Source organism: Peromyscus eremicus, chromosome 12 (genome assembly GCF_949786415.1).
Source record: "Peromyscus eremicus chromosome 12, PerEre_H2_v1, whole genome shotgun sequence".
In the NCBI taxonomy this organism is placed as follows: Eukaryota; Metazoa; Chordata; class Mammalia; order Rodentia; family Cricetidae; genus Peromyscus; species Peromyscus eremicus.
The window spans coordinates 67,531,787-67,555,507 of record NC_081428.1 but is presented as its reverse complement, the minus strand read 5'-3'; the positions used below and the strand labels follow the sequence as shown (position 1 = coordinate 67,555,507).

The window sequence follows — 23,721 nt, the reverse complement described above, 5'->3', positions numbered from 1 at the left end:
TTTCCATGCAAGTTATGACCCAGTGACTCATGAATTGCCGGGAATAGCATGTTCCTAATAAGAACTGTAAGGAGAAACATTTTGCACCACCAGGAATGAAGGTATTATCATACCAGGTAAAATTACATACTATATCATACATTGTATTGACATGATAATTTGAGTCATTTATACGATGGTCTCTTTGACATGGATTCTCTTCACATGGTTGTGTTTACTAAGCCTTATCACTATGTCTTTATTTTGTTGTCTTTGTTTTGTACTTTAAAATGTTTATTTAAAGCAATGAAAATTAATAATAACATTGCTTTAGCTTGCCAATTTGAACAAAGCAGAGTAGAAAATAACAGTAAGTTCTTGAGTTAGATTTTTAGATCTGTCTCAGCTCTGTGATATTGGGCTGTATGCATTACCTCTCTAGGCCTCATAATTTTTACCTATAAAACTGGAAAAAAAATACTTACATCTTAAACGTGAACCCACAACACTTAAGGACCACCTATTTCTCAGCAGGCAGAGTAATCATTCATTTTTTTCCCTTCAAACCATTTTTCATGTCAAGCAAATGTTTGGCACACAAAGTCAAGCAAGCACACTTCTTGCTGTTACAGTAACGACATGATGTTTTGCCTTTCCTCACAAAGCTCAATCAAGCACAGTTGCCCAGCCCTTTCTCCTACTACCTCCCACATGTTTTCCAGCTAATGTCAAAAGATTGACCCTGATTAATCCTTCCCATCTCCCAGGGATATCGGCAACCAGCTTCCTCAGGGCTTACCTGGAGTACCCTACTATCGTTCTGACCTTTCAGGCTGTTGCATATCCTGTATTTTCATAGCAAATAGTTATTGGGTGGACTAACACTCTTCACTTCTTCTCCCTGTTGTACCACAATCTTTTTCCACACACACCCCCACTCGCTTTTGAGATGTGTCTTGTTAAATAGCCAAGGCTGGCCAAACTCACTTAACACAGGCCAGCTCTGAACTTGCAATCCTCCTGCCTCAACCTCCCAAAAGTTGAGATTACATTAATGCTGTCATACATAATCCCACCTCTCTGTCTAATCCTATCTAGTTATATCTGTTTTTTTTCTTGATATTTTCTGAACATTTTCCTTCCCCAGCATTCCGAGTGTACCAAGGACACTTGCATGAGCTTACTCTTGCACGTTAGTGTTGTGTGAAGGAAGTGTGACCTTCGTATCTGTTAGACTGGATTTTACCGTTGGTTTCAATGTTAACAAACTATAAGGCATTCTGTAATTCAACTTCTGTGACTCTATTTTCTCATCACTACACAGAGGAGAAATTACCCCTATCTTTTAACAGCATAAAATGTAGAGGTTATGCTTTGTCCAGTGGGGTTTTTCTTTTTTGTCAGCTTAACACAGACTTATCTGGAAAGAGGAACTATTTTTTTTTTTTTAAAGAATCCCTTATTTCATCATTACCAGTATTAGGTTAACATAAATATTGCTATACATAGTGACAATTCTCTTAATCTTACAACTCAAAGCAAACTCTTAACAGAACCATTTTAATTAACATATATGGTGCTATATATAGTTAACAATTTTCTCAGTCTTACAACTTTAAGTCTTAATAGAACCATTTGAATTTTCTTGCTAACAGAACATAGGAAGAACTTCTGATGTATTCACAACAAACTTAAATATTTCCTTAACTTCACAAAACCAAACCAGGGTGCATTAATATCAATAGGTTAACATAATTTCTGCAAACATACATTCAACTTTAATTCACTCATAACTCCTCCTTCTCTTTATAATTTTTTAAAACAAAATCTCGAACCTAATTTATTGCTTTTCAATATGGGTTTGTAGGAATTGCGTAAGTTTGGATTTTTCTAATTAGGTTCGAAAAAGGAACTTTGACTGAGAAAATGCCTCCACCATATTGTCTGCAGGCAAGTCTGTAGTGCATTTCCTAGATTAATGATTCATGAAAATGGGCACAGCCCATAGGGGCTAGCAGTGATGTCACCTCTAGGCCAGTGGTCCTGAGTTGAATAAGAAAGCAAGATTTGAAAGCTGTGGAAAGCCATCTTTGGTAAGCATGGCTCCTTCATGATTTCTGCCTCAAGGTTCCTGCTTTGAGTTCCTGCCCTGATTTTCCTCAGATGGAGTGTAATTTGAGAGTTAAAAGCTCAAATAAACCCATTCCTCCCCAATTTACTTTTGGTCACAGTGTTTTATCACAGCTGCAAAAAAACACAAATAATACAAGAATTGGCACCAAGTTCTTGGGATGTTGTTGTGATGGACCTGACCATGTTGTTTTGAGGAAGATTGTAGAAGGATTTTGCAAATTTGGGCCGGGAAAAGTCACTGTATGTACAGAACCTGAAAAACAAGATTATCGAGCACAGTGCAAATGAGGGAGGCCTGGTTTGTGAAGTTTCAGAGAATCTGTGGTTCTTGTCACCTGGGGCTGAAGAATTCACTGCGAATAAGCAGAGAACAGAGCCACTGAAGTGAGGCCTTTGCCTTATTAGGACATTCATGTTACAAAGGAATGCCACATACTCAATTCCAGCCACTCCCTGAAGTGGAGAGGTAATATCACTATCACGCTCTCGTTCTACAGTCTTAGGAGGCACTGTATCTTCTGGGCTTCTCTTCTGGCCTGTGATGAAGAAACATCGCTAGCCTATCTCAGTACTCTTTCCAGTCTCCTCTTGCACAGGTGTTTAACTAATGTTTGGACAAATAAATGAACAAATGATCAAAACAAGTCTCTCAATATTGATGTCAGAGAAAGAATTCCACAGGGAATTGCTGATTCCAATATGACTGTTTGGAAATCCTCTACTGTAGATGAATAACATGAATGCTCTCTGCCAGAGGATCATTCAGTCTCCCTAATACACACAGGAAAACAATACGGCTTAATGGCACTGGCCTTTCATGTTGCAGAGAACAAGGACATATCAGGACTCTTACACAGCCACTGACTGTTTTTTTTTATTTTTCACCAGATGGTGAGCAATTTAGATAGTCTGCCTAAGAGAATATGATAATGGTTTCATGTATAGGATAACACTGGTGACAATATCTATGTGGAAAACCCAACTTTAATTGAGGCTAAATTTTGGAGGTGGAAGCTGGTCAATGTGTTAACGACGTACAAGGCTAAGCTAAAAGTATAATAGGGGAGTTTCTTTCCTTGCATGCAAAGTCCTGGTCTTTAAATTTCCTCCTGTAGTGAAGTATCAACACTGCATAATAACCACCCTCCAAGACTTTATTAAAATCCTGACCTTTCTTCAACATTCCTGTTTGGGAGAAGAAAAAGCAAAGTGAGCGAATTAGGTCTTTCCTAACAGTAGCCTGAAGCTTCAGAGCACAGGCCCAAACCACTTAGGCTTTCCTGGAAAACCTGCCTTTAACTACTACTCTGTCACTGACAGGCAGGCCCCTGTAGCAGCACTGGAGGGCTATCACTGGAAGACAAGTACTCAAGGAAGGAGAGACCAACACAAGGAGCAGGAACTCGAAGAATGCATTCTGCTACTTCTCTGGGAATGCTGTAGGACTTTATGACCTCGGAGGATTGCAGCCCCTCTGCATGTACTGCTCCACCCATGCCTGCAGAAATAGGCAGTACCAAACCTTAGCATAGCCTGTAATAACCCAACAGCTGTCCTACACTGATCCAGATCCCATTAAAAGTGCCTGTCCAAAAAATCACTATGTTCCTGGGAGACTGACATATCTGTCTCCCTAGCTCATGATGACAGGCTCTGAATGTCCTAAAGATACTTGCTAAAAAGAGCTGACCAGTGTATATGTGTGTGGGGCTGACCATTTGGGACCAAATAACCTCTCAGGATCATCCCTGGAGAAGACTAATTCTCTCTCTCTCAGCAGCCATAATTGCTTGCCTGTAGATTTTCGTCTACGATGGGGCCTTGGGAAACTTCCCCATCCCCTTTGGTATGCCAACTGGTGTCGTCTTTGTGTATTAAATACTTTGGAAATTGTTTATTAAATCTGCTGCTGACACTTGTGAAAATTAATTTTTTACCCCTCAATATTATCTCAAGGTCTAGAGAAATTCCTCTTAGATGTAATCATCTGGAAAAGAGCCTTCCATTCTGTCTCTATGGGAGGGCAGAAATTGCTTCCCAATAATCATAACCCACCTACTCATCTTACAGTGACCACCATGCTTCAGAATTTTAAACTACCTTTATTTGTTTGTTTATTTGTTTATTACGCATGTGTATATGTGAGTGCACATGCCATGGCCCATATGTGAAGGTTGCGGGACAACCTGTAGGAGACAATTGTGTTCTTCTACTTGCAGGTCCTGGGGATTGAACTCAGGTAATCAGGCTTGGCAGCAATTGCCTTTACCTGCTGATTCATCTCACCAGCCCCAAACACCGATGTCCTTTAATTGTTCACTTCTCTGTCTCTTCTGAACTTCTGTCCTTCATTCTCCCTTTAAAATGTCCAGTTTAACCTGTGTACATTGACCTCTGTACACAAAAGAATAAAGCTTAGTTCTTCCTCTTCCAATGCTAACTGAATAAAACCTGTTTCCATGCCTTAACTAATGTCCAGCAGAATTTAACAACCTCATGTTCTCCCGTTTGTGGGTTCCCAACCCATCCACTTGCATATGAAAGGAATTCCGGGTAAGATGCAGAAGTCCTTGTGCCCCTTTTCCAGGTCAGTGGCAAGGATCTGTGAAAATGGAGGGAAGAGGCCGAGAGAGCCTCCGGCTGAGTAGTACAACCACATTTCCTTTTCCAAACAACTTGAATTTTGACACTCATGTATCTGTGTTCAGACAAATGTACATATATCTCTGAAAAGACGGGGCTGAATTTACAGAAACCTCTAACTCAATCTGATGTCAGTCAGTCTTCTAATTTCCCTACCCTTAGCTGATCAAAGCTTTAATCGGGAACACAAGCAATCAGGGGGAAGAGGCAGTAACTGAAGAGCACAGCATTGTCTGACTTCATCCAGTTAGAACATGGGTGTGACACTGAGAGGAGAGGGCAGGACCTCAAGATACAACAGGCAGGAACACAGCAAATATCAGAAGTAGCATACTTGCTGTTGGAGAATATTATTTAAAGGTATGTTACTTTCGTGTATGTTGCATTTGTTTAACTCTGTTAAGCTGTGTTACTGTGCCTGTCTAAAAACACCTGATGGTCTAATAAAGAACTGAATGGCCAATAGCCAGGCAGGAGAAAGGATAGGCAGAGCTGACAGGCAGAGAGAATATATAAAAGGAGAAATCTGGGAGGGGAAAAAGAAAAAGAGATTGAGGAGTCAGAGAGGGAGAAGGACTCCAGGGGCCAGTCACCCAGCTACATAGCAAGCCACAGAATAAGAGTAAGATTTAAAGAAGTAAGAGAACGGGAAAAGCCCAGAGGCAAAAGACAGAGGGGTTAATCTAAAGTCAAGGAAAATTGGCAAGAAACTAAGCCAAGCTAAGGCCGGGCAATCATAATTAAGAATAAGCCTCTGAGTGTGATTTATTTGGGAACTGGGTGGCGGGCTCCCTAAAAGAAAAAAAAAAAAAAAAAAAAAAACACCGCTAACCTGCCCTTTTTTATTTTTGTCTATAGAGCCTCTAACCCCGTTGGCTAAGCTCTGCCTTTTACCTTCACCAGGAGCCACACAGTAACACGTCTACATACTATTCGTTCTTCACCTTGAACCCAGAACCCAGAACTGATAGTTGGTGTTTTACTTCTACTCTTCCCATATTTTAGCATCACACAAGTGTAACACAGAGGACAAGAAATTTATCACATAATAAACCTGGATCTTAGTTTAACCATGGACGTTCTAGACTGGAGCCAGCCAGATGGCTCAGTAAAGGCACTTGTGCTATAGCATCCACACCCCACACTCACACACACACACACACACACACACACACACACACACACACACATACCTACACATAATAAAGAAATAAATAAGCAAATAAATGTAATAAACTATTAGTAAAAAGAGAAAGTTTTGGATTGGGTTTATACTTCAACCTGTGCTTATCAAGTGAGTTTGTTGTTATTGTTTTCACCTGTTTGCTAGGGAAGCATCATACTGCTCTCATGGGGCTTTTATTCTTGTTAGAAAGGCATTCAGTGCCTAGAAAGATTCTAATGTAGCTAAGATAGAGGATAAAGGCAGTCCATGTGAGTATAAGAAAAGGCTTCCCTGAAGTGCCAGCTGAGCAATGCAAGGAGATGTCAATGACAGGGATTCCAGGAAGGAAAAGCATGGCAAAAAGAGAAGGAGTGAGATCCTGAGGTGAGGAGCATTCCAGTGTGCTTGAGTATGCATAGGGGACATGCAGTGACAGGTTTAAGAAATAGCGTAGTATTGGACCATAGAAAGGACTCTGGAGGTCAGCCCAATGTGATGACAAATCGTGGAATATTTGAGAGCAGAAGATGACTGAGTTCTTTTGTATTTCCCCCGTAGTACTGGAGATTGAACCAAGGACCTCATTCATGCTGTGCAAATATTCTAACGTTTTTAGCTGTGCCCCCACCCTCATATTATTTCTTTAAAAAACAATAACAAATATTTACAAAGCATTTCTGATTGTCAATCAGAGTTCCAAGAGTTTCATTTGCATATGCTACTTAATTTTAAAAGAGCATTATGGTAAACACGCTACCTTTCCCATTTTGCAGAGGATGAAACAAAGACAAGAAGAAGAAGAAGAAGAAGAAGAAGAAGAAGAAGAAGAAGAAGAAGAAGAAGAAGAAGAAGAAGAAGAAGAAGAAGGATGTAGCGTGAATCTTAAAGAGTCTTATTAATAAAATCAAACCTGAAGCCAGGTATTGGGGTGAAGCTGGAAGATCAGAGAGTCAGAACAAGCCACAGCTAACCTCACCTGGCCAACTTCTCAGCTGATCCTGTTTCCTCAGACTGGAAGCCTCTGTGTCCTCATATCCGAATGGGTCGCAGCTGAACTGGTGCTCGAAAGCCTGAAAGCTTAACCAGCCAAAATGTTTCTAGTTTCTGGTCCTCATGCCTTATATACCTTTCTGCTTTCTACCATCACTCCCTGGGATTAAAGGCTCGATTTCTGGGATTAAAGGCGTGAGTCACCATGCTTGGTTTGAACAGATGAATTTCTGCCTCTGGAATGCTAGGATTAAAGGCGTGTGCTACCACTGCCTATCCTAAGTATCTAGTGGCTTTTCTGTTCTCTGACCCCAGATAAGTTTATTAGGGTACACAATATTTTGGGGAACACAATACCACCACAGAAGGAGAAGAAGAAGAAGAACAAGAAGAAGAAGAAGAAGAGGAGGAGGAGGAGGAAGAGGAAGAGGAAGAAGAAGAGGAAGAGAAGAGGAAGAAGAAGAAGAAGAAGAAGAAGAAGAAGAAGAAGAAGAAGAAGAAGAAGAAGAAGAAGAAGAAGAAGAAGCAGCAGCGGCAGCAACACGGTGATTTTATGTTCATGTGTTATAGGATTTGAATTCTGATTCATTCTGGCTTCAGAAACTCTGCCCTTAATGAGCTTCATTCTGAATATGTGAAGTTTGAGATGTACATGAAATATCAAGAATGGATATGAAGGAGGCAGAACAGTATGTTTAGTCTGTGGTTTGGGCTGCAGATTTAAATTTGCAGGTCATTATCATATAGATATTTTAGAAAGCTGTGTGTCTAGATAAGATGCCTTGAAGAGGGAATAAAATCATTCCATAGGCTGGGCTGGAGTGTTGCTGCTTTTAGAGTGAGCTATCTAACAGAACTGTCCATAAAGTGCAGCAGATAGGACAGACGAAAACTAAAGTCAAGCATGACTGTGGGTCAAGTATCAATGGGTCAGATTTGCCCAGTGCAGCTTAAGTGGTCAAGCAAGGTGAAGACTGAAGACTGACCATTCAAAATGGAGGTCATTAGAAACCCTGGTCATCCCATAGTAGTAACAGCACCCTAATTGATGAGGTTGAAAACCTGAGGCCCCTTATAGCTTTGCTAAGGTAATTAAAGATGCCTGAAGACAGGAGGGTAGGGAGGAAGGAAGCAATAGAAGACAGATATGAGGTGACTGTCCCCAAATACCTCAGTCAGCTACAATATATTTATTTTGTATCTTCTGCACATCTAGCTCTAATAGACACTGAACAGCAATGATATCGAATCTTTAGTCATTCATTCATTGCTAATGAACCAAATATTTAAAGGGGGGAATGACGACTATTTTATTTTGCTGTTGCTGTGGTAAAATACCATGACAAGAGCAACTTAAGAGAGAAAGGGCTGATTTAGCTTGCAATCCCAAGTCACAGTCGATCATATTAGTGGAGTGAGAGGCAGAAGTCTGAAAGAACTGCATTTAATCCACAGTCAAGAGCAGGTAGCATTTAATCCACACGCACGGCAAGGCTCAGCTAGCTCTCTCCTTTTCATGAAGCTCAGAGCTCAGTGAATGAAATCGCATTTCTCACAGTGGGGTGAATCTTCTCACTTCAATTAACCCAATCACTGGCATGCCCACAGGTCAACCAAATCTACAATGATTCCTGGATTTTTTCTTAAGACTCACTTCCCAGATGATTCTCCGTTATGTGGGATCAACAATCAGAACTATGCATTACAATGATCACCCTCCCTCCCATAATCTACATAGCACTGTTTTCCATATTCTTTTTCATTGCCATCCATACATCTATTTAACTTTGATTTATCCTGTTAAATTCCCTTTTTCAGATATATGTCCATTGTTGTTGGTTGTTTTTTCTACTCTTTGCTCTTTTACTCTTTTGGGGGGCCCACCACCCAGCTCCCAAATAAATCACACATGCAGGCTTATTTTTAATTATAAATGCTCAGCCTTAGCTTGGCTTATTGCTAGCCAGCTTTTCTTAACTTTTATTACCTTTTGCCTCTGGGCTTTTACCTTTCTCTTACTTCTATAAATCTTACTTTCACTCTTACTCTGTGGCTGGCTATGTAGCTGGGTGGCTGGTCTCTGAGATCCTCCTCTCCTTGTTCTCTTACTCTTTCTTCTTCTAGATTTCTCCTTCTATTTATACTCTGCCTGCCAGCTCCACCCATCCTTTCTCCTGCCTTGCTATTGGCCATTCAACTATTTGACCATCAGGTGTTCTAGACAGGCAAAGTAACACAGTTTCACAGAGTTAAACAAATGCAACATAAACAAAAGTAACACAACTTAAAACAATATTCTACAACAATCTGATATAATAATCATGATAAAAATGCATTAGATGTATTAGTTATAGTTTTATTTCATTTCTACTATTTATGTAGGTTGAAGTCATAATAATATGACAGGTTTGTTGATATGCCTTCTATCTCTGTGAAGTTGTGTGCAGCTCTTTAATGTCCAGGATAATATCTGGGTCCATTGCAAATTGCTATAATCTGCCTGATTTTAGGTAGCCCAAGACATTTTTGCCCAGGTGGGTGCTTAGGAAGTCAGTGCTGGCTTCCTGGGTCCTGATTTTGTACCTTAAACTTGTAGACTTGTAGCATTGAGCAAATTTTCTTCATATCTTCTACACAGCACCCTATTTGTTGCTGTGAAGGTTAAGTGAATTAATATATCTGAAGCCATTATGATTGATTTATGCTTTATATTTTGTAGGTAATCAACAAAATGGTTAATAAGTGTACCACATGAAAAAAGTTGGTGCCTGGAATGCGTTTAATGAATAAGTCACATTTTTGTTTATCATCAATAACTTAAAATTTCCTCTTTGGATCAGTGACAATCTTGTGGGCATGTACTGTGTGTCAGACAGCTAGACATAAATAATAATAGAATGGGTACTTTTTTTTGAGGTCAAAATGTGACACGTGACCCTCTCTGTTACTTCTTTTACGGAGTTATTACAGTTTGAATAAGAAATGTCCCTCATAGGTATGTCCGTTGAACAACTGGTCTGTTTTGGGAGATTCTGGAAACTTTAGGAGGTGAATTCTAGTGGAGGAGGTGCAGCATGGATGGGACAGTTCTATCCGGTCCCCTGCCTTCTTCCTTCCCAGGGCTTCCAACGGTCCAGAAAGTGAACAGCCAGCCTCTCTTCCATATTCTTCCCACAGCGCAGCTCAGAGGCACTGTGGACTCAAATCTCGCAGGCTGTGAGTCAAGAACGTCTTTCCATCACTTCGGTTGTTCTCTCAGGTGTTTTGGTCACCACAGAGTAAAGATAACACAGGAGCGACGCTCTGCCACGTCAGGGACGCATCTGAGGTTTGAACAGGCAGCTTTTTTTTTTTTTTTTTAGTATATCTGGTATTTCCTGGCTCGCCTTTTGTTCCCACTCACGCAGGCCCCTTCCTTTTACACCCCTTTTTTAAAATTGCTTAATTGCTTCGTCGGGGACTCAGTTTCTTGAATAAACCAATTAATAAGACAGTTAAGTAGCTTGTGGGTGGAGCAGACTTAAAGGAGGTGGCAAGGGGCAAGGCCTGTGGGAAGAGACAAGTGTGTTTGGCAGACTGCCTTAGTTGGGGGATACTCTGAAATGGGGACAGGGTTTGAAGGACCTTGCTTTCGGGGAGGCTCTCGAACAAGGAAATTGACTTAAGGAAGGCCATTATAAAGCTCCTTGGATGCTTACATAACTGCAGTGTTGAGTGGAGATGGCAGCTGAAGCTTTTTTAAGGGTCCGGAGATATGAGAATGAATGAATAGGAAATTGTTGTCTTCTGTAATCGATTATTTCACTGGCTCGCCCATGTATTTTTTTTTGTCCAGCTTACTCGCCCTGAATGCCAGCTTTGTGCCTCTCATTGTGCTAGCCGCTGGTTATGAACAGTGGACGATACTGATTCAGGATGGGAGCTCTCTTTCCAGTGACTGCCACTTCTAGCAGAGCAAGAGAGAGGAGAGAGAGAGCTCCTGACTGCGGACACCGCTCTGCTGCGTCTGGTCCCTGTTGCTTTAGGAGCTGGGCGCACGGTGAGCTCTCTAGGGTGCAGCTTGAATCGAATCATGGCCATTAGTGTGTGACAGGTGAACACACAGACGGAAGGATCCTTAGGGTAGTGTCGTCCTGGGCTGCAGGACCGCGATCTTGCAGGAAGCACGCCGGTGCGCCTAAGGTGTGCAGGGGGCGCCGCACCTGCCCTGAGCGCTTGGCCGCGCGCCCGGCCGGCTGCAGGGCTAGCCCTTCCTCGCGTGCTCCGCCCCGGCACCGCTGGCCCACGCTGGCCCACGCGGGGGCACCCAGCGCAGCCTGGCATCCGCCGGCGGGCGGGTCCCGTGCGGCTCCTCCTCGCAGCGGGCGGGACTGCCCCGCGTGCCGCCCCCACCCCACCCTTGGGAAGCCCAGATCGCGGGCGGAGCGCAAGCCAGAGCCACCGAGGCGGGTGGAGCCTGCGGCCGGATCCCGGGGCCAATCGCGCGGTGGCGGGGGAGGAGCCCCGGAGGGGGAAAAAGAAAGTGCGGCGGAAAGTAAGAGGCTAGTCGGGGAAGGCTGCCAGGATCTGGATCTCCTGGGCTCAGCTTGGACCAGGGCTCGGAAAGAGGCAGTGGCCGGCCACCCTGCACCCATCCCGTCGCTGTCGCGGAGCCCGCTGGGCTAGCCCAGGAAGGTGAGTCTCGCGTTGCCAGGGAGGGTTGGGTTGGAATGGCCAGCCGCAGTAACTCGGGGTAGTAGGATTCTTATAGATCGGCTCCTACAACCCTTCTGTTTTACAGACGGTAAAACAGACACAGGGCCAGACAGCGGCCACGCTAAACACGCTAACACTACTAGTTAGTGCGGCGGCCGTCGGGATTCGAACTCAGCAACCCAAAGCCCTGTCTTTGATTGGTAGCATTTAAGTATCATCGCAGTCGTGGGACACCTGCCCGTAGCTGTGCGGGTTCTCGGCCCTTTTGAGGGCTCTATACCAGTCTCCCTGTGCCTAGGGTTCTCTGGAGGGCGCTGTAAGCGTGAGGCGAGCAGGAGGCTGTGTCCCAGCACACCCACTCCATCACGTCGCTTGCAGCCCCAGCAGTGACAGCCTGGGGAGAGGCTGCCAGCAGCCTTGCTAGCTCCTTTCCTGACCTGCTTTTTTCCCCCCCTTCCTGAGCAAGGCTGGTCTCTACTAGGGCCCTGATGAGTTCAGGAGAGAGGTAAGAGACAGCCAGGTGCTGGTCAGGGCGCTCCCAGCCTTGGAAGCAGCAGGAATGGTTCTCCCTGGGGACACAGGACGCCTGTCCTTTAGGAACAGCTGACTTCATAGAAGCCTGGAGCTCTAAGTCCTGGCTGGGAATAAGGAAGCCGAGTTAAGGAGAAAAATCAAAACCACGAAAGCAAACTTCTGCTGCTTCCTTTAGGAGACAGTTCCCCCTGCCCTCCTTCAACACACTGGTTGTGAAATTGTGAACCAGGGGCGCCACAAGAAACATTAAGACGTTTTGCAGTGCAGATTCCTGGTTAGCGATGGGCTGAAAATGTCTGTTTTTCTATTTGTTCCTGTGTTGGCTGTGTGAACTTGGGCGGTTTAGCCCATTCTTGTGATCCCATTTCAAGCGGCAAAAATGGACACTGGAGTACTCACTGTGATTCCTCGGGGTAGTTGGGAGGACGAAACAGAACAGTTCAAATGACATGTTCAGATTGGTGCCTGGCCTGGCAACTTTGGTAAATATTGCCGGATATCGAGGGTTCACTGAGTTTGAGAAATGTGATTTCCTACTTCTTTGGAGTGACCTTTTTAAAGCCTGGAAATAGAATGGTCAGGGCTTTTCCCCCTTTAGAATTTGAACATTTTTAAAATATTTTTTTTTAGTTCGAATATTTTTTTTAAATTTTTTTTTGCATTTATGTATTTGTATGTGTTTGTTCATGTGCGTGCATGCATGTGTGTGCACTTGTGCATGCATGCATGGGTGTGCACTTGTATGTGTGTGCATGCACCTGCGTGTATGCACATGTGTGGGAAGATCTGAGGACAGCTCTCAGGAATCTGATCTCTCCACCAGGTGGATGGAACTCTGGTGGTCATGTTTGGGGGCAGGTGACTTTACCTGCAGGGCCTGAACAGTTCTTTCCAGTGTTTTCTGAATCTTGTCTCCAGGTAGACTTGGTTGTAAAATTGGTGTTTGAGCAATGTGGATTTCCTCCTCGTTTTCAGGTCAAGCCTCCAGCCTATGAAATGCCTTGGTCAGAGGCATCCTAGGTTGGCAAAGAGGATCTTATATTTCATAACGGTTAAAAAAGATGAGCAGGAAGCTTGAAGTTGTAGCAATGTCATAGACGGGGTCGCGTCTTCTCTTCCCGTTCTTAGGTTCATCTAACAACTTCATATTCTTGAGCTAACACCATAAAACAACAGAATTTTTGTATCTTCTTCAATGACACTGAAGCTCAGTCTCTTTGGGATACGAATTTGCTTTATTTAAACACAAATACAAACCTATGCTCACACGAGCTGTGTTACCTGTCTTTTAAAATTAAGCAGCTTCCGTAGACACCCCTACACCACTTGCATGACAATTGATTTTATTTTGATCCATACAATTATTTACTACCATCTACTGGCCATGCTGAAAGTCCCTGAAATGAGCGGTTGGCATTTATAAGGGGCTGTCTCCTTCACAGTCCACAGCATTTGCATGCAATATTGATGAACTCCAGGGAAGGGGCAGGATCTTGAGAGGAGGTGAGGTTTTGGTGGTGGTACCTCCCACACCAGGCATTGCCACAGGACAGGGTCACATCTGTTTGTAGGTAGTCCCTTCTGCTTGCATTGTGATGACTTGGTCAGGATATGTCTAAATGTGTGCCTGAGAAACCAGGGACTTGTGGGGAAAAGGGAACTGCTCAAAACAAGGTTGAACAAGGGGATGGGAGAGACATTGAAAGCCAATTCCTTTTGGTTCCAGGTTTTTGAAGAAAGCATATTGAGTTTTATTTTTCCTGATACATCTTATTACTTGCTGTTGTACCCAAACTCTGTGTGTGTGTGTGTGTGTGTGTGTGTGTGTGTAGGACTTTAAAATTTCCAATTGTGTTCCACACATATTATTTTCCTCGTTGCTTGTGATGACCCGTGGAGATGCTCAGGGTCAGCATATTACTAGTGGGAGGGCCTATGGTGTGGTAAAAGCTACTTGATTTTAAATTCGGGATCTGATACATACATTGTTGATGGGTTACACTGGGAAAATTGTTTCAACTTTCAGAGCTTCTGTTTTATCCAGTTCTTAAATGACTTAAAAAATGCTTATGCTATGGTTTCATGTGAAGATGAGGTTCAGTGCTTCACATCAAGTGCACGCAGTAGAGAACTGTTCATTAAATGGAACCTTCCCTTGGCTTATCTCAATTCATTGGAAAGAAAATTAAAATGAGACCTGCAGAAGTAAGAGGTTTCCAGGGATCACAGAGTTAGTGAATTTCTGCCCTAGGACTAGAGTTCACACTCTGAGTTCTCCTTCAGTTTCTGTCGGGTTCTTTCCCATCACACCCTGCCACCTCTCCAGGAGAACTTGAACAATTTATTTTCATTCTCAGGTTGACCTTATTTGGCCAGTGATTTCAGGTCACAAAGTGGTTATTTCTTTGCTAAGGGAACAATGCTTCACCATGGCTCTGTAGAATTTGTGGATTTGACTCCCTGTAGAGTTCCCACTCGTGCTGTCGAAGGCAGCATTCCGTTCCCATGGATTTGATAAGATGCACCTTCAGATCCTAGGAAGGAAGGGACTATCAAGACAGGGAGATCAGCATTGTGTTGGGCTTTATCTTCCTATTCTGGATGGCTTCTTCCTCCTGCCTTCCTGTAATTGGTTGGTAGTTGGCTTGATAATTAAGGAAGAAATGCCACAAGTGGCCTAGCATTCTCCAGCCCTCTCACCACTTTCATAGACAGAGTGGGACAGAGAGAACAGCATGTGTAATGCTTCATCTTCATTGCCAACTTGACAGGAGGTAGAACCACTTAGATCTGTGAAACACCCCCCCCCTCTCTCTCGTGTGTGTGTGTGTGTGTGTGTGTGTGTGTGTGTGTTCAGAGGGAGGGCATTTCCGGAGAGGATTAATTGTGAATAAGGGATATTTACCCTGAATTTGGACAACATCCCATCGGATGGAGGCCAAGACAGAATAAAAGAGTAAAAGAAGGTATAAGCAGAGCAGTGGCTTTTCCTTTGTGTGTGTGTGTGTGTGTGTGTGTGTGTGTGTGTGTGTGTGTGTCTCCTGGTTAGCCATGATGAAAACAGCAATCCTCTACCACAACCTCCCACCCCATTGATGGTTTTTTTGTTTGTTTGTTTGTTTGTTTGTTTTTTTGTTTTTCAAGACAGGGTTTCTCTGTGTAGCTTTGCGCCTTTCCTGGAACTCGCTTTGGAGACCAGGCTGGCCTTGAACTCACAGAGATCCGCCTGCCTCTGCCTCCCGAGTGCTGGGATTAAAGGCGTGCGCCACCACCGCCCGGCCTCATTGATGTTTTGTAGTAGTACACAGGAACACATTCCCATGGTTGGACTGCATTTGCTCAACCAAAATAAGCCCCTCCTCCATTGAGGAGTCTATGTTAGGTATGTTGGTTGCAAAGACAGAAAGCTAACTAATGAAGTATGTAAAAGCAGCATTGGGAGGGAACCAATGCTCAATGCTCGATAGTACCACTAGCCATTGGTCTAGAGTTTCCGCCCTCCTTGTAGGAACTGATAGCCTCAGGTGTATAGAGAAGGATGGACGGAGTCACTGAAGCCATTTGTCCCTGGAGATTCTCCCTGAGTCAGGCTTCTCTCCTTTGTTGCTAACAGGCAGCTTTACTAATGCACTTCTAGAAGAACTGTTTTGCCATTTGGGAGCCTGTGTCTGCTCTTGCCCCATAGTAGACACTTCGCATTATCTTACCTGGTAGAATTAGGAAAGGAGAGTGTGGCTGGAGGAAATCAGAGGAGGAGGCAGAGGGAGAAACTAAAAGGTTATCTATCTTCAGCACACACAGCGAGGGCTTCACTGGTTGCTCAACTTCATCAGGCCTTTGCAGGTGGCACAGATGTAGGATCTAGTGAGTCACTGTTGCCTTGCCTGTGAAATATTCAAGAAGGCCACCTATTGTGCTCTTTGCCCATTTTGGAAGTTGTTCTGTAGTCGGAAAGAAAAAGAAAAACACCCAAGAACAAGAAGGTTGCACTACACTTGGAATTTGATATTTTGGAGCATATATCAGGTTAGCTACTCATTTGCTCATTTGTTTTTGATGTAGAATATGTAATTTATTATGGTGGAATGGTGAGCAGACTTTATCAACCATGAATTCTAGAGTCTGGCAGGTCCCTGAGGCAAGTGATTCTAAAGGGATGATCCTCAAATTCTATAGCTACTTAGAAATAGTACCTTAGGTCTCTCTCTGTCTCTCTCTCTCTCCCCTATCTCTCATTTTACTTCCTTCCTTTCTTTTATCTGCTTTTTGTTGGTTTGTTTGCTTGCTTGCTTTTTGAGAAAGAGACTCATTAGTCCAGGCCAGCCCCAAATTTGCCCTGTAGCCAAAAATGACATTGAACTTCTGACCCTCTTCCTTCTTTATCCCCCCAGTATATTTCTCATGGGAAATATTCTGTAAGCACTAATTTTTCTGTTCACAGTTTCTTCCATTTGTCAGTCTGATAAGTTGTAGTCTTCAGCATTTAACAGCTATCTTTTATTGACCTCTACTGAGATTTGTGCAGACTGTTCTCCCCATACTGTCTCATCTAAACCTTGGGATGATTTTGTGTATTCTGTTTTGAGGACACTGAGGCTCATGGAGGCTAAGAAGCATGGCCCATGTCACATAGCAGCAGACAAGTAGTGCTGCTGAGACCCATCATTTCATTTCATCTTTCATCTTAGAGGTAGCAAAAACTTAAACTTTCCTAGCTCTGGACTGGAGTTGAATACCAGCACCTTGACCTGTGGCCCATTCCATCTACACACAGACACTATAATCCTGTTATTACTTTGCCCATATGGGGACGAAACTGTAAGAGAGCTGAGTAGACACTCTCTAAGGTTATTCTGTCACATCACAGTTGATGCTTTCTTTAGAATCTGTTCAGCTCTTAAATTCTATTTTTTTTAAATCAAGTATCAAACAATGGGGGAGAAGAACTAAAGGTAAAGTACCCTTGTTTGGTACCAAAATATATTTTCCAACCAAAGAGAAAACAGCAAGAGAAATGAGCGTGTATAGGTAACCTTGCCATTTCATTTAGGCACAAAATAGCTATTACATTTATAACCATTATATCACTATTTCAATATATCTATCAATCATCTATCTGTCCTCTATTTCTCTATCATCATCTGTGTATCTATCCATCTATCTAAAATGGTCCACCTTTTCCAGGTTAAAGAACTGATGTGTAGAGAAATGTACAGATTAATCCAAGCTTATGCACCCTACAAAGATTAGAACATACTGCAGTACAAGTCCTTTGATTTACTCTACTATGTTTATTGGATACTGTAGAGCCTGTATGTCTTAGAATTGCTATGAGAAGTGCCCCCTATTGTGTCCTCAGCTGTGGTCTTGCTACTTTTACTGTCGTCTTTCCTTCTAAATTCTTTCCTGATTCAACCCAGTTCATGAATCCCCACTTAAGTTCTTACAACACCTTGCATAGGTATTTTCATATTAAAAACTGTAGGATAACTACTTGTGTCTTTGCCTGTGTGCTTAATCAATACTAAAGTCATCTTGACATGGTTTATCCCACCCTGAGTCTAGCACAGTGTCTTGTACATACAAGAGACAAACTGAATGCTTGATAGATTGATAGTAGATTCAAAAGGCCCATGATTAGCTCCCTTCTACTCTGTTATGGAATTCCTTATTCTAGAGGTTGCTTTTATAGACAAATTATTTTAATTTTCTTTAGTTTTGTGGTTATAAAATCAGACAAGTGGTAAAGAGTCATGGACCCTAAGCAGACTGGATATGACTTGCTCAGTGGTGGGGAAATATACCACTTTTTCTATCCTATAATAAAGGATGTTTCTCAGCAAACAGTGAAGGATGTCAATGAAGTACACTCTTCCTTGTACTGACCCCAAGGGTAGTGTCAAGTGTCACAAATACACAACCATGAGAGAAAGTTAGAAGTTTCCATGGGAGTGGGTAACTGCAATGAGCTTGGAGCTTATGATTCCTAAAGGCAATGGAGAATCTATCTATCCAGCTATTACTTCCTGTTATTGGCCTCAGTTGAACCCAAGGACGAGTAATCTTCTTTGTTCTTGCTTCTATCCAGCGGGTACTTGTGGTTACTTCCTGAGTGGCACGTGTGTCCTTAGGATTTCACCTGCTTCCTAGTCTCCCAATCGATTCTAAAGTGAATAGAGAAGAGAGGGACACATTTTATAAATTCAGGTATCTGAAAATGTTCTTTTTATTGATGGCACAATCCTTTAAACCAGTTATTGTTAGAAGCTATTGTAACTTAAATTGTGGCTGTGTGATACAGGTGGCTTTGACATTAGATGACCTTTCTGGAATTGACTTTGGGGAGGTTATTTGTTCTGTCTCTGCCTTATTTGCACCGTCATCTGTAAAATAGGATGATAAACCCCATATCATCATGTGTTTGGTGGTGTCAGTCATATGCCATGACATTTGTTAAAAGCCTGGTGCATGGGCACATGGGCCTTGTCACTAACAGCAGTGATAATGATACACGTTCATGTAGATACTGGAGTAGACAATAAAAGATGCCCTGTGTTCAAACACTAACCCTTTTGTTTACGTATTTTGTTTCAGAATCTAAAATGTTTGTTATTATATACATATATGCACATAGATACAAAATTATTATTTTTTTAAAAAAATGATAGCTCTGAGGTAATGGGGTCAGATGTTGCCAACATGTTTTATCTTAAGTCTCAAAGAAAAGACTGAACATTTGCTAAGTAAGCCCTTTGCATGCAGTAAGCAGTGGAGCTGAGACTTGGATCATCTTGCTTTATATCTTGCTTTATAACTCTTAATGTATGACCAAGACAATGTTTCCCCATCCCCCAGCCCACCAGCCTGGCATGGATTTCTTCCGTAGGCCTGCTCTTTTAAACTGATGAATGAGGGTATGGACAGAACACCCTCTTTGGTAGCTGCTGTGGCTTCTGTGGCTGTAGAGTAAGGTATGCGCAATGGTGTGCAAGGCTGAGGGCAGAACTTCACTCTGTCCACAGAGTCACTTCATAGTCTGTGAGGCATCACAGTCACAGATGCCCAGCAGGCTTATTGTCCTCAGTGAGAATCACAGCGAGACAGATCCATAAAGATACTTCTGTGTCCTAGGGAATGTGGTTCCACTTTATTCTTCTGACTGCAGACTCCTCCATGCTCTGAAATCCAGGTTTGCAGATGGGAAAAGAAAGTAGTCAGCCATACCTACATTTTCTGTTTTGAAAGTAAAAATAGAGCCCTAAAAATATAAAGCAAATGCTGTACCACCATAATATTTTGCAAAATATATAAAAATATAAAATTCTGCAGTCCTTATCTTCTGTTTTGATTCTGGAATTATGAGTGCACCTTTTTGTTTTTTTAACTTTTCAAAATTATCCGTGGGAGAATCTTGCTTCTTATTAAAATAAAGTAGTTCATTCAATCTGTAGAAATGATTGAGACCTAAGAACAGCAGCACACATTAAGCAACACTTCTCTGGAAAGTTTGATTTTAGTTTTCTAATTTCAGAGTGCAACTGATAGAGCCAAGACTTAATGGAAACAGTTGATGAAAAGTTGGAGGAGTTGTATTCAGGATTTAAATCTTAGATGCTGTATACTTAGCCTGTGTAGACTTAGTTCTTGTGGTAGTTTGAATGTAATCAACCCCCATAATCTCATAGGAAGCGGCACTATTAGGAGGTGTGGCTTTCTTGAAGAGGGTATGGCCTTGTTAGAGGAAGTGTGTCACTGTGGGGATGGGCTTTGAGGTTTCCTGTGCTCAGGATACCTCCCAGTATCTCAGTTGACGTCCTGTTGTATGCAAGATGTAGGACTCTGAGCTCCTCCTCCAGCACCATGTCTGCCTGCATGCTCCATGCTCCCTGCCATGATGATAATGCACTGAACCTCTGAAACTATAAGTGAGCCCCCTCAATTAAACGTTTTCCATACAAGTGTTGTCATGGTCATGGTGTCTCTTCACAGCAATAAAAGCCCTAGCTCAGACAGTTCTCTTATCTATAAATTTATAGTAAGCATGTTCCATTTATATTTTAGGTGGTTATATCAAATTTCCACGCATTATTTAATTATTGTATTTATTTAATCTATTGTTTATTTTTGTTCCATCCCCACTTGGAAGTAAAATCTACATGGTCAGGAACATTTGCTTACTATTTCATCCTAGGAGACTAGAAAAACGTTTAGAAGATGTTTCCTAATCATGACTGAATGATGAATAGAGAAGTGTGTGAATAGATGCCTATATATTATTTATCCCAAGTGTTAGAAAGAAATATCTAGAATGGATAATACAATAAATTGTGTATGTGAATATATAGTACTGAAACAATTTGATACATATATACACAAACAAATACATGCATATATGTGTATGTGTACTTGAATATAGGTAGATGTGTTGAGGATTTTATTTGGAATCCTGAATGATGACATATGTATGTGTCTATGTGTGTATATATATGTATATCAACACGCACATATATATATTCTTAAGTGTGTGCATGTATATATATCTATCTATATCTTCTATATCTATATTTATATTCGTGTATGTGTATTTGTGTGTAAATATAAATCTGTGTAGCCATATCTTTTTGAGTTGTCAAAGTGTGCCTTTGCAAGCAGAGGCATCCAATCACTTATTGTTTGGAAGCAGTAGTGTCAGTTTGGGAGGAAGACCAAAAATTGAAAAGTATTATCTATCTATCTATCTATCTATCTCTCTCTCTCTCTCTCTCTCTCTCTCTCTCTCTCTCTCTATCTCTCTATCTATCTCAAGATCTTTCAATATGCAAGTAGATGATAAGAAAAGAGAGCAAAACAAGAGATTACAGATTAAGAGGAGGGAGGCTAGGATTGAAATAAAATAAAATAAAATTAAAAGATGAATGTGGATCATTTTAAATAAGGCAGTCAGGGAAGGCTGTCTCTTAAAACATATGTAGGGCTGAAGAAAAGGGCTGTGAAGGAGCCAGGATAGACCTGGGGTCATTGTTGGGGTGAGGACTGGGTTAGGGAGACATCTGGAAATAACCTTGTGTGATAGTCAGGGGTGAGACTAGACTGGCCTGCTGCCGTAGTAAGGAGCCTGGGTATCCTGTAAAGTACTGTGTAATATCTCCAAAAGGGTAGGGCAGGGCAGTGAGCAGAGAGTGCAACTTATCCACCTGATGAGCAAATAAGCCAGTCTGGCCTCAGAAGAGCTGCTGGGAGCAGATGAGAAAGGCACTTCAGTTTTGTTCACATCTCATTCAAACCTCTAGCTCTTCCGAGAACATCTTAAAGGAGAAAGAAATTAGGTAAAATAGGCAAGACAGGTTTCCTTTGGTTTTCCTCCAATGAATCTATCTCATTTCCAAAAACATTAAGTAATGGAAGGAAATGTATGCGTGTTGCTCAATTCAATTCAGCCGGGAATTTTACAGTCCTGTGTAGGTGTTTTATGTAATCAGTTCCCCAAAACATTGGGACTAGGATGATTTTCTTGTAAATCTTCAACTACCAGTTTCTGAACCCTGCTGTCCTAATGAAGGAGAGCATTTAATTCCACCTAAGATGAGTCTTTTCGCACTAGTTCCATGAGTTGAAACGGTCCCTACTCCATCTAGAAGTGGCTTCCAGGCAGTTTCCTTGTGGAGCCTTATGGGCCTGTACATATACAGTCTCACTAATACACCTTAATCTGAGTTTCACATAGCTTGGCAGTACATGGCAGGCACTGTTCCATGTCATTTATAAATATTAATTTTTTTAAAACTCAGAATTACCCTCTGAGACAGGTATAGTTATAATCTACATTCTGCAGAAAGGAAAGGAAGGTCCAAAGGGATAGAATTGGTCTCTGGTGAGCCTGTGTTTGAACTTGAACAAGCTCTACAATGATACCCTTCTGTACTTAGTAAAAGATGACCTTAATATTTATCCATCTCCATTTGTCAGTCCTACTTCATGCTGCTTTATGTAAGAGAAATAGTTCAATTAAGTGTATGTAATCTGGGAATCAATATGTGGCCTGTTCTTTGAGATTGCATCTCTCCATTAGCATTTAGTGATTAAAAAACGTGGGCTTTAGGCTGAGATAACCTGGGCAGGCAAATCATATCAGTACCCTGGGATTGGTAAAATTGTTTCACATCTCTAAGTGTGTTTCCTCATCTGTGTTCTTGGCTGTTTTGAAGATTAAATAAAATATACAATAAAGTACTATAGCATAGTGCCTGGAAGAATGTAATTAGTACTCAATCCATTTTTGCTGTTTTTAATTATTTTTTTCAACTAAAATAACATGCAGGTGCTTATGTACACAGGGAACTTTTCAGTTGTGCTCATTTTAATAGCTGCCCTTCAAAATTTAGAGTCGAAGATCTGCTCATCATCAGTGATGTTAATTTTGTTGCAGGGCCCATTCTGGTAACTTCCACAGAGCAAAGCATGCCTTGTGGTTCTGAAAGGCCCCGTTGTTGAAAGATCAGCCAGATTCTGGGGTTTGCGTGGGAGCAAAAGGCTTTGAGGCCTACAGGCATTGCATCCAACCTTGCTTATCCTTCTCCAGACTTACCCTGCCTAGCTGGAGAGTTCTTATGTATTCTAGCAAAGGCTGCAGAGCATCCTGAGTCGTGAGAAAACAAAGCAGTGAAGATCCAACACTTGCCTCCAAATAACATGGGGGTCAGTTTATGGAGTTGCAACTGTAGATCCTAAGGTGGGTCCAGGGTCTATACACTGGGAACTGTGCCCAGGGCTTTGTATTTATGACCCTGTTTAACCACTGCTGCAAAGGTTTTGAATTTTAGTTGTAAGCCTAACTTAGAAACAAGCAAACAAAATTAATAAATAATAAGAAAGCAACAGCAAGGAAACATTGCCACACTCCCTCCATGTGTGTATTGTGGGCTGTGATGATAAATCAAATCAGATATTTCTTACATTTGTTTTGCTTTAGTTTTCTTAAAAACAAGTTGTGCAGACTTGCAGCGCTGGGGGCCTACCCTGTAATGAAGAGATGCTTGGCAGGGAAATGAGACAAAGCGAAGTCACGAAGCTTTTCTCTACTTGGCAGTGTGTGTGTGAGTGTGTGTGTGTGTGTGTGTGTGTGTGTGTGTGTGTGTGTGTGTGTGTGTGCTTGAGAAGAAGCTCATGTAGCGAGCCCAATACTGTTTAGCTAGATATATTTGTTTGTGTCTTTGTTAGAAGTCAATATGGTGTTTATTTACACTTAGCTCATTTTGAGCTGCTATAAGAGAATATCTAAAACTGGGTAATTGATGTGAAACAGATTTATTTCTGCTGGTTCTAGAGGCGAGGAAGTCGGTAGTGGAGTGGCCACATCTGGAAAACCATCATGCTGCATGATGGAAAGGCAAGTATATCCGCACCTAAGAGAAAAGGGAGCTGAACTTCTCCTTTTGCCAGCCCCCTCCCCTGATAACAAACGCACTCGCAGCAGCATGGCATCAATGTGTTCAGGAGGGCAGAGAGAGAGCCCTCCAGGGTTCAATACCACTTTCTTGGCACTCTTCTCAACACTGTTACATTGGGAGTTACGTTTTGAACAC

General features: G+C 42.1%; 1 protein-coding gene across 2 annotated transcripts in view; it reads left to right on the top strand.

Moving 5' to 3' along the window:
* The first annotated feature begins 11,428 nt into the window (after positions 1-11,428).
* Positions 11,429-23,721, top strand: part of Il1rap (interleukin 1 receptor accessory protein) — a 132,418-nt gene continuing 120,125 nt past the window's right edge. For both annotated transcript variants that reach the window (XM_059277109.1, XM_059277108.1), the window contains exon 1: positions 11,429-11,584. The gene's annotated coding sequence lies outside the window, so the exon portion shown is untranslated. The remainder of the gene's footprint in view (positions 11,585-23,721) is intronic.